Raw genomic sequence first — 11,857 nt, 5'->3', positions numbered from 1 at the left:
GCTCGCGGCCTCGCGGGCCTGGCGCCGCCGCGCAGCTCGTGAAGCGCCGCTCTGCGCCGCGCACCTTCTCAGCCTGCGGCAGGGGTGCGCTCCCAGGAGCCTGGGAGAGGTGCTACGGATCAGTGGCTCTGAACTTGGGTGGAAAACCACGGCAAAAGCTGGTTTTGCTCGGCAGACAGGCTGTGGGCAGAGACGGGGCCTCCGTATCACGGAGGTGCCACAAGCCGGCCGCCTTCCACGGGCTCGTGGAGGAGTAAGACCCGAGTAGCCTGCGCTGTAGGAAGAGAGGTGGATGCTCAGTTTTTTCACCCCCCCCTCCCCACACACACACAGARGATCCAGGAGGCTGGGTGTCATCTCAGTTAAGGTGCCGTGCTGATCTTTGCCCGTGGGAGTGATCCTAGTGGAATCCTGTTGAGAATGTTTTTGGCCCAATGTGAGTTGCGCCTCGCTCACGGTAGGCCTCCGACGAGCTGGTGCCTGGGCGAGGGGAACTGCAGTGAATTCTTGGCCTTTAGTGTCAAATAAATGGCATAGAAAGGACAGGGAATGGGCGTCCTGCACTGGAAGACGCTGTGCCTCACCCTAGGGACTCTGCTGCCGTGAAAGGTGGCCTTTCCCAGCCTCTGCAGCCTTGCTGCTGCTTCTGAGCAGCATAGGAAGGAACTGTAATTCCTCCAAAGAGTCTTGTAAGGACAACGGTTTGGGGAAGTGGGACTTGCGTGGTGTGGTCTTGTTCCAGGGAGGCGGGAACTGAACTGTGCTTTTCTGGAGTCTGTGGTTCACGTTTTCTTGCAAGGCCGCTGCTGTTAGGGTGGTACGTGTGGGGATTACCACTGAGATTTCCTAGTTTCCTGGTGTTTGGGTTTGGGTTGTGAACTCCCACGATCTGGGAGGGAAAGGGAAGCTAGCTTGTTTGAAATCAGCATTTATTTTGCTGTGGTATTTTTTTTCAGTAGGCTAATGATTGTGTTTTCTTCTCACACTTCTGCCATGCTGTGTCACTGCTGACTTTGTGGCAGGCAAATGTTAGCTGACTGCAGTCCAAACACTTTATACTCCTGTTGACTTTCCACGGGGTATGAGTGCCTAACTCCCTTTGGCTCCCTTGTGAGTACTGTAATTGTTATTCCATGTGCATGCAAAGCTTTGCAGACATTGAGTGATCTCTTGTTTCAAGCAACTGTGTTGATTTTTTGGTTATCAAGATCTTACTAAATTGGCCTGTGATTTGGTGAAGCATGAAGGCATGTGCTGAAGTTGGAACCCAAGTCCTCTAGGAATATTTACGTGCATGTAAGTGCTCTGGTGAGAACTGAAATACTGCTTCTATGTTTTGTTTAGTCTCCATGAGCAAGTGAATACATGAATAAGAGCTGTGAACCAATTACTGAATAAGGAGATGACACAAATGAGCACAGTGAAATGTGTATGAGACGCAAATTTATTTTTAAATGGCCAGAATCATTGAACTAAGTATTTCATTTTTTGTTCATTTGAATATGAGCAAGTATGTCCTCTGGCATTAAGTATGAGAGAGATTTCTTACAGGGGAAATTCATGTGGATTTGTACCACAGGAAACCCTCACTGCTTTCTTTTCAGATTTGATATTGGGAACCTTAATTGCATCATGTGCAAATTGACACATCTCCACTGATCTCGTGAGGGAGATCAGTGGGGCCATGATGCTTAATGAACATGTTCATATTTCATCCTTCTATTCGCACAGCTGGTATTAATGTAGTTGCTTATTAGATCAAGGCAATGGTGTAGTATGGCAAGTAGTTGCAGCCAAAGGTTTGACTGAATCTCTAAAGCTGAGCACATGGTAGGAGACTCTTTGTAAACTTCTACTGAATAGAAAATTCAGTTGTAAAATTTCTATCCATACTTTTCTTCTGTTCTCTCTCTCTCTCTTTTTTTCCCCCTTTTTTAAAAAAAAGCATTCTCAGTTGTTACTTGATGCTACTAATACATGTTTAACTTACTCGAAGACCAGTCAGGCAGAGGAGGGAGTGTGCTAGCTCTGGTTATTGTAGCATGTAATCTTCTGCACCCATGTCTGAATTGAAGCTATCATCTACACGGCCGCCCTTGCTGTCACAGTGAATGGAAGTTTTGCATGCAGTCTGTACTGTAATGAAGACACATTCTGTGGCAAAACTTGCCGTTCTCCAAGAAGCTGTGGGATCTTTTCATTGGACACACAGAATCACAACTGAATGTGGAAGACATCAGTGAGGGAGAACAACTCCCAGGGAGGCTGAATGCTTCACTGTTAGGGTGTTATCTGGTAGCTGGATATGTCTTTCTCAAACTGCCAGCGGAAGGTGAGAAGTAAATTACATAATTGATGAGATTTAGATTTCCAAGTCATTTAGAGCATTACCCAGGTGACTTAATGACAGATTGAACTACAATGAGTAACATTCCTCATCAAGAGAGGAATCTGGTATGTTTGGGTACTAACACGAAAACATGAAGTGGTATCAGGACTGTTTGCCTCAACCATCTTATATTCCTACTTCCATTTGTATTGCATTGGCATTGATTTTTCTGCTGTTGTCTTGCAGATCTTTAAAAATACATCTTCTGGAATTTGCCTATAAACCAAATGAAACAGCTAATTTGGGGCAAGAGGTATATACAAGTGAGCTGTATTAGCCAACTATTTGCATTTGGATATAGGAAGGTTTTTGCAAATGGTATGAGAAGCTTGTTCTGTTTAAGTCACTGTTATAAGTGTCCTGTGTTATTTCCTGGTTACTATAAAAGTCTCAGTGTAATTGTGGTTTCCAGAGTTGCAGATCCATCAATTCCATTTGTAATTGTGTGTGAAATTACTTTGTCAATGGCTTTCCCCCTACTTTCTCTTTAAGAAAAGACATACATATTCATAAAATCTTCGCTATATAATAACTTGGGTGAGTAAAGAAAATATTRTTTCATATCACTTAAAGTTTTCATTCCTTGGTTTCACATATTTTTCTCTGAGCTGCTTTAAATTGGCATTGTGCTGATTATAGTACTGCTTAAATGATAGCTGATGATAAATATTATCCTTGCACAGACATAGGGCATCGTCGTATGTCATGTCTGCAGACCMTTTTTTTGCCTGCACAGCAGATTTTTGTGGCTGTGAGCCAGGAATTTTAATGAAAGAAAACATCAAAGATGCAGAAGAAATGAGAATATTAGTCAAGGAAGATACACAGTGATGCTCTCTGATAACCTCTAGTAATTGACATTAGAACTATGTGGGAGCAACTTAAATAAACATCTGGACACTGAGTTTAGACATTTCCAGTGACAAAATCCAGACAGATCTTCTGGACTTGCAATAATAAATATTTCAGCAGAGTCTACATGAATCAGCTTAGAATCCTGTTTTCAATTATTCTAGTTTTATAAATATATCATAGTTAATTATTCAGGGATAGAATTTCTTTTGAAGATTAAGGATTTTGATGTTTGTTTCATTCACATAAAGTTCCATTTTTTTATTTATATCAAATTTACTTCTGTTTGTACAAAAACAATAGTGCAAGCTTGCCAAGAGCCATTAAAGCAGATTGCAACTGAACTTCTCCTGGGGTGGAAGGGCCTTTGCTGGAAATTCTGGCAGTGCACTGTAATTCATTCCAGCTATGGAAACTGCTGAAAAGAAGATTACAAATAATAGTTTTTAAAAGTTATCTTCAATAGTTTTAAAGATTTTTTTTCCTTGTCTTTTTCTGTTGGAGCATGTGATACTACTAAAAACATGATATCCCTTCACAGACAGTTAAAGAGATGTTTAGAGGTACTGAGGTATTTAAAAGAGATAACAATAAGACTAAAAGACTGAAAGTTACAATCCAGATGTGGTCCTGATAATACAGCTGTGACAAGGGAATGGCTAGTAAATGCACTCTCTGTTTCTATGCAGCTTTATATGCCTTAGCAAAGCCTCTGGTGTGGAATATAACTGCAACATGACTTATTTCAGGAGTAATAAATCGGAGATTGCAGAGTTATTACATATTAAGATGACTATTTTCATACGTGTTCTTTTGTTTTCTTATTTTGACACAGTCTATATCTTTGTTACCAGGGAACCTGGACAAGCTGAGGGATTCATGCAAGGACAATTTAGGGGTAATCTTCAGTACCACTTTCAGCTTAGTTTACGCTTCCCCACAGCCCAGGCTGCCAGCATCAGCACAAGTCCCTACAGCCTCCTGCCTGGGCTCTCAGCAGTAAAAGCATTAGTGTAGACTGGCTGCCAGCGGTGTTAAACCACTGGTTGAGTTATGCTATACCAATAGGTTAAGAAAGTTTTAGGGAACAACTGGTTTAGGCTAACCTCTGCATCATCATCCCTTTGAGCTAGAAGAGACAGAATGGTGTTTGCATACAATTCAGAAAGTCCCTCCTGCACTAACTGTTAAGGTTAGTGAGACCTGAGTCTGGCTTAGGTTCATAGGTGGATTCAGGCTGGAAGGGAGCTCAGGAGGGCTCTAGTTCAGTCCCTGCTCAAAGCAGGATCAGCTGTGAGGCCAAAGGAGGTTGCCCGGGGTTTTATCTAGCCTGATACTGAAAACCTCCAAGGACAGACACAGCACAACCTCTTTGGGTGTCTGTTCCTATGTTTGACTGGCCTCCGGCGGAAGAAGTTTTTTGTTATGCCAAGTCTTAACCTCTCTTGTTTCAAGTTATGCCTGGCTCTGTCGTCTTGATGAAGTCCTCCTAGGCACTGGGTGGCTGCTGTTTGGTCCCCTTCTCCAGTCTGAGCAAGCTGTGTGCCCTCAGCCTCTCCTCAGCAGGCCTGTGCTCCAGCCCCAGCGGCTTAGCAGCCTTGCACTGAACTCGGTACAGTTTAGCAAATTCTCTTGTGCTTTCGGGGCCCAAAGCTGTGTCCAGTATTCTAGATGCAGATGAAGAAGTGCTGAGTAGAGAGGAGTAATGACTCCCCTTGATGGACTGGCCATGCCCCCGCATGCACAGCGCCAATGCTGTTGGCCCCATCCCTGCTGGGACACGTGGCTGGCTTACAGCAGAGCTGCTTCCCAGTGCGTTGTCATTGCTGGGCAAATCCTAGGCATGCAAATTAAGCAGCTGCAGGTAGACAAAAGTATTGTATAGACTCTGATTTGTTCGGTACTATTACCATTCTCCCAGATCGATAAGATATGTTTTCTGCTTTCGTGTTTGGAAAAAATACTGTCTATCTTGGTTATCTCGATCTGAGCCTGTGTAAAACTTCCATGTTAATTAAAAAAAGGCTTTGTAACTTTTTCTTCCTACTATAAAATGATGGATAAGGAAGCACAGTGAAAGCTATATATGAGCCTTGAGTCTGATAATCTAATAAGAGCATCTCTTTGGCAGTTTTACTTCTTGCTCATTGATCTATATAGCATGATAATCAATTTCTACATATAACCTTGTGTTTATTAGAYGACCTGTTTCCTAATTGCTAGAACTATGCACTGGAAATTTGTAGTATTACAGTTCAGACAACCTATTCGTTGTTGTAGGAGCACAGAGGAGGAAGACAAATTTAGAGGATTGYTACTCAGAGATGCGTTTGAGGAAAGACTGTATAAATAAAACTGAATGGATGAAACTAGGAGGAAGATGTAGATTGTGACTATTAGGCAAAAGTTCTTGTAACAGAGGATTTAGCTGTTGACTGATCTCTTATGGGAAGGCGATGAGATCTCATCCGGGTGTGCTTAAAACTTCTTTGGACAAAATGCCAATTGCAGAGAAAGCCCTGTACTGACCAAGCAAATGAATTATCAGATCTGTGCTATTGTTTTCTGTGCTGGCCCATGCCGTATTTGCAGCATGCTCCTATCTTTCGAGGTAGCCACTGTTTTCAGTTCTGTCGTGATTAAAACCTGAAGGTCTGGTTTGACTGCTTTAACTCCCATGGAATTTAATGGAAATTGCTCATCAGACCTTGAATCTGAAACACATTGGCAGTTCTGCTTACCTGCTCCAGTTTTTCTTTTTGATCTTGCTGAAAGGATGGGGTAGTCTGGGTAATTTCCTCACCTATCAGCTCTGCCCTATTCCAACATTAATAACTTGCTTCCAAGAAGGATGAAAATTGCCGATAGAAAAGAGTAATAAAATTCACTTCAAATTATTTTTAATCAGATATAAATTCTACTTAGGCATTCTTTTTGCAGTTTATTTATGTGTAGGCAAAAAAACTCAAACAGTATGCCTTGACCCCTCTTTCGACTCAAACCATCATGGGATAGAGAGGAAGCAAGCAGTTTATGGGTTTGTACTTAGTAACTATTGAGATGCTTGACATATACACATTTTAAATGCTATGTCTTTCATCTGTTTGGGTATTTTTATGTCCTAAGTGATATATAAGGTTGTGTAGAGCTCCAAAGATAACAAACATTTTAATACATACATTACCAGCTGACTTTTGTACTGTTGTATTTTATATGCAGAGAAAGCTTAAAAAAGCAAGATGATGAAAAGATATTTTAAATAGTAAATATTTAAGTTTTAATATTTAAAAAGTAAATATTTTAATACAAGGTAAAACTACAGTTGGCCATTTTGTAGCTGCCACTTTGAAAAAAAATCATAGCAAGCAGCATATATTATTATTAGRATATCAGAATCCTCCTGCAAAACAGAGAAAACAGATGAGGTCTGTATTCAGAGGAGCTCTGTTCTCTGTCTCACTAGTAGCTGCTCAGAGTTATGRGTTGTGTTTGGCTTTTAGCATAAAGAGAACCTACAAAGCAGCATTTCAGGTTTCACCATTAGGACTGTCTAATGAGGCATCACACTGTTCTTCCACAGAAAAGGAGCTCTGCCTCCTGGTTTGTGCTGGCGAGAGATCAGACTGCTTTGACCAATGGATTTAGCATCAGCAAAGGATCTGTGAGAGACTGTCCCCTGAACCGCATGCTTCCTACCCTTTAAAAACAGGGAGGTGAGATACAGTTTCGTAGGTCTGGAGGGAGCAGTAATTGTGTTTTGGCCTGTGTCGTGTCTGTCAGATCCCYGTGCGTGATCCATAGGTCTCTGTCACAGCTTAGGAGGTGGGAGCTCCAGGGAAGAGAGGCTGCTCGCCCTCCTGGATGAGGGTGCTCCAGCGCATGGGAGGCTCCGTGCTTCAGCTGTGCAGAGACAGGCTGATAGCTCAGACACCTCTTCCAGCTGCGTGTCGGGAAGGGGAGCATGACACTCATCCTTAAAACTAGGTTACAATTCAGCTTATGTTCCCTGCTAAATTGATGTCCAACTAAATAGCTTCACTGCTGGGACTGCAGGAGACATGAGCGTCAGATTACACTTTATTGTGCAACTCGATATGAAATCTGTACTGTGCTGCCCAGCCGCTGCAGCGAGATGGATGTTTGCAGTAGTAATGTAAGATGATGTCTGTAGGAGTGGTGTACGTCACGGAGCTGCCCTGGATCAGATGGCATTTAAATAGGTTGCACATGGGCTTTGATCAAGGGCCACGTGGCCGTGTCTATCGACAGAGAACCAGGCCACTGCTGAGGGGTGAGCTCCCCACTTCGCGACCTGCCACCGCACCGGGTGCTTTTGCCCGGGYTGTGGCTCCGCTGTTTGTCGTGCTGGTGCTGTATAATATTGCGTCACCTAACAGCACTAATTCAATCAGGATGTTTTGCTTTTGCGCCAGGTGTGGAAGGAGAGGCGATACCTGATCTGGCATGGAGAGAGCTGTCTTTCCAAACAGCTGGAGCGAATATGAACGGTTGGGGTCGGTTTGTGCGAGTGTGGCCGTTTGTTTGGCTTGTGGTCAGGGCTAGGTGCTGAGTGGCACCCTGGAAAGCTGCCTGTCCCTCGGGGGGCTGCGGCTACGCGACCTCGTTAGTGCCGCACACTGCCTGCGCTAATGAAACCTGCTAATGAGCTACCTTGTGCTACGGAGCCGTAGCCTGCAGGTGTTATCCTCTGCCCAGCCGACAGCGTCGGTCTGGAGATCAGCCAGGGAGGACGGGAACGGGGCCCTTGGGGCCCGAAGGGATTCGCAGCGTGGATATCGGAGGCGGCGGCAGCCCACCCAGCAGCACCCGCTGCCCCGAGGCGAGTCCCGCAGCCCGCGGCTGCGTCTCCTCACTGCCGCGGGAGGCGAGCAGAAAGCCGCAGGGGTGCCGGTACGCAGCCAGGGGAGCAGAGCGCGCCCGCCGGCGGTGCTGGCGACGGAGGGCGACGGCCGCATCCCGCGACGCGCCGGGCTGTGGCCGCCTCYGCCTCGCGAGGGCACCGCTCTTGCTGCGGCCGATAGAGCCGTGCTGTTGTTACCCTCTCGGGTTGCATGGGAAGAAGAAATAAGCAGTGTTTTTAAAACTTCCAAGAACAGAAAATACTACTGTTGTTGCTRCTATTATTACTACATTATCATGTTTTAGTATTATGTTATTACGTTGCTATATCATCCACGATATCAGGTGTGTCTAAGTCCAGCCCAGCCATTTTAATGTCAAATAGCTGGGCCTCTGCCTCTGGAAATCTGTGTTTTAGTTTAATGCGCACCCGTGTTTAAGCTTGGACTAAGGACAAGCCTTGTTCAGCTCTGCTTTCTCAAGTGCCTGTGAGTGGGTGGCAAGCTTTATCTTGCTCCGATCCACTTCTTCCTGAGATTTACTGCCACCTGGATTTCACTAAGAAAAGCAATTATATTCGGTAGCTTGAACTGCTGTGCTCAAGTTTGTCTTGGTTGTTGACTTCAAAATATTGGGCTTAAGTACCTTTGAATATCCCATAAGAGATACAGCGTTGTCCTTGTCTGGTTTATTGTGAGCTTTAAAATATTCAGTAGTTTCTTTTTTTAACACTCCGTCCCCTGAATCTTATTATGTATGAAAATTTTTGCTTTGTTTTTTGCAAGCTGACTTTCCATACCTGAATTCTGTAAATGTCAGCTCTAGAGGTAGAAAAAAAAAAGAAAACTAAAAAGAATCAAGTGCTGGAAGCTCTTTAAATTTTACTGTTTGGAACTGTCAATATTGCAGCTAACAAGAGCAAAGAATGAATGTACCTTCTGTACCTGCTCAAGTGAGCTCTCAGGATCTCCTGGTCTTTTAAGTGGTCTTTCAGTTTTTGATAACAAAACCTTTTAGTTTTAGATAATAAGCCTTTTTTACTCAGTGATTGCTCTCAGTAAATTTTGTAGACATTCTTTTAACAGGAATTTTTTAATAAAATTGTCAGTAGAATGATTATTAAAACGTAAGTAAGTGAATACTCAATAACTGGAAAATCTTGCACTTTCTCTGAAACAGGGTGTAATGGTTTAAACAGAGAATATAAGAAGTAATTTTTAATATATTGTTAGAGCTCTGAATTTTAATACATAAGGCCATTGTCAAGTTATGACACCATCCTCCTTTTAAAAATCTTTAAACATACATATTTTACAAGTAAGTTTACATACATATAAAGCATTTGAAAGCATTTGGGCTAAATACATTAATTTGATCTTACATGAGCTTTTGTGCATGTTGCCTTGCAGAGTACTTAGGGAGCATGAGTTTTTTCGAAGCTATCTGACATCTGTTCTTAATAGTCTAATATCTTACTTCCGTGTACATTTGATAGACAACATACTTTTGGCAGTCTTTGTTATTGGAATTGCCAAAATGTTGATATTAATCTGAGTGCCTTGGTTTTCAATGAGTGCAAGCCAGAAGCAGCCTTTTCAGAGTCTCATCTCTGGAATCAAGTTATTTCTAGAAAGCCAAACGCTTCAACGTTCTTTTTGGGTAATCAGAAATAGGTTTGTGATAGAATAAGGACACGATTTCTCTTTCGGAACAGTTGTTCAGATTTATCTACTCCTTCCCCTGTATTTCTGATCCGCACGTTTTTAAGCACCACGCTCTGCTGGAACGCGGTCCGAGTGCCGGGCTGCGGGATTTGCATCATGAGGTCCTTGAGCCCTCCCGARTGCCTTTCTGGCGTGGGTTGATGTGACCGCGTAGACGGCGTTTCATTGAGAGAGTTTTGGAGCCYTAGGTGCTGCAGCGTTGAGGGCTGTGCTGTACGGTTTGCGGAGGTCTGGCCGCAGAGCAGAAAGCACACTTCGTACGGTACGTGAGAAGTCCCCTCCGGAGCAGCCACGCGAAGTCCAGAGCACACAAGGTGGGAAGCAGCGAAGGGAGCTGTCGAGAAGTAGCTCTGTGAGCGCTGGATGTGGAGGCTGGCTCCTCACAGGAGACGGGGTTCCCTTCTGGAGGCTACGTCGCTGTCCCTTCTCTGAGACCATAGATGAGCGATGGTAGAATTCGGCTGGAATTAAATCCCACCCTTGCAGAAAGCTGAGCCTGTTTCTTGCATCTCCGCAGAGGTCCCCAGCTCTCGGGCTGCCTGCTCGCCCTCTCCTGGAGAAGCTCTTCTCAGCGCACGCAAGCCTGAGAGAGGGCGAGCATGGGCCTGGCCCAGCGACGCAGGGGTGGGAAGGGTGGGTGCCAGGCCCTGTGTGAAGGGTTGCTGTGGTGGACAGGCCGTATAACCCACCTTTTCCTACTCTGGAGAGACAGACGYGGCTGCCACTGCTCCTGGGCCCTGCTGGGCGGGCGATGTGTGCCCCGGGTGGGCAACGAGAGCGGGTGCTGGATCAGGCACAAGTGACGACTGCGTGAATCCTGGTGGGCCCCGGTGCGAACTGTAAAGCYCTCACAAAACTGGCGTGGCAGGGTGTGTGGAGAAGCCCAGCTTTTAGGTAGTAAAATAACCTTCAGGGTAGTGCTGGAACATGGGCGGAAATGAGCTRCGTTCAATCAGAGAGCAGCTGGGAGACGGCTTTCAGCACCGCGCTGCAGTGCTCCACGGACGCGCGACACACGTGCGGGCATCGGCTTTATCCGCTGGACCCACGCGCACCAGAAGGCTGGAGTTTAGCCTATGTGACCAAGAATGAGGCGTGAGCCAAAGATCTCATTTTGTTTTGCATCCATTTCAGAATCCGAAGGAACAACTGGGAAAAGCCTGTGCAGGCGCTGTCTGAAACCCTGTCCCTGCCAAGGTAAAGGGGCCTTTTCATACCTACTTCGGTACAGACCAAACCTTACAATTTTGACTGTGGATATTTATGTATTACAAAAAGCAAATGAAGTTGCTTTATTGATGGTGTTACTCTATTCTACAAATATTTATTGACCAAATTTGTTTTTATTCATAATCTTGTAAATTCAGAGCAAGTTAGATGGTGAGAAATTTGCCCAGAAGTGAAGAAACTTAAAGCCACTCTCAATCATTATTGCCCTTTGATTCATTCCAGCTCTACTAGAATTTTATGTGAAGTTACTTTTCATAATTCAGTTTTGCTGTTACTCAAACCAAGATACGCAGACTTTTGCTGTTATTTCTGCAGAATGAAATCCGTAGACATGAGCTCTGTAGTAATGATTATTGTTCTGTAGCTATGAGGATGGCACCATTCTTCTTTGTTCAGCACGGATAAAGAATATGCTATGTAATACACAAGATCCCAGCAAATCTTTTTTCTTGGACAGCCTAAAGCATATGACTGCCATATGTCATCGTGAGAACAAACAGATACAGATCAAAATGTCTTTCTGAATTGTTATTTTGATTGCCATTCTCTTAATGGTGATATTTTTATTCCTTCCATAGCTTAGCCAAATTACCAATTTCCTCTAAGAAACAAATGATATCTAAAATTCCAGTATCAGTTGTGCAGCACAGTTTCCTAAATTCAGTATTTTGGTACTGCATGGGCTTTTGTCTTCAGCCGCCACAGTGGGTACACAGTGAGTTATGTGCAGTGAGTACAAACTAGATGTGTGTGCTGATATTCCTGATGCTGCATGTAAATCCAGGCATTCAGATTCCTRGAT

This window comes from Rhea americana, unplaced genomic scaffold, assembly GCF_003343005.1.
Source record: "Rhea americana isolate MKP2758 unplaced genomic scaffold, rheAme1 scaffold_2, whole genome shotgun sequence".
Taxonomy (NCBI): Eukaryota; Metazoa; Chordata; class Aves; order Rheiformes; family Rheidae; genus Rhea; species Rhea americana.
This window is presented reverse-complemented; position numbering follows the sequence as displayed.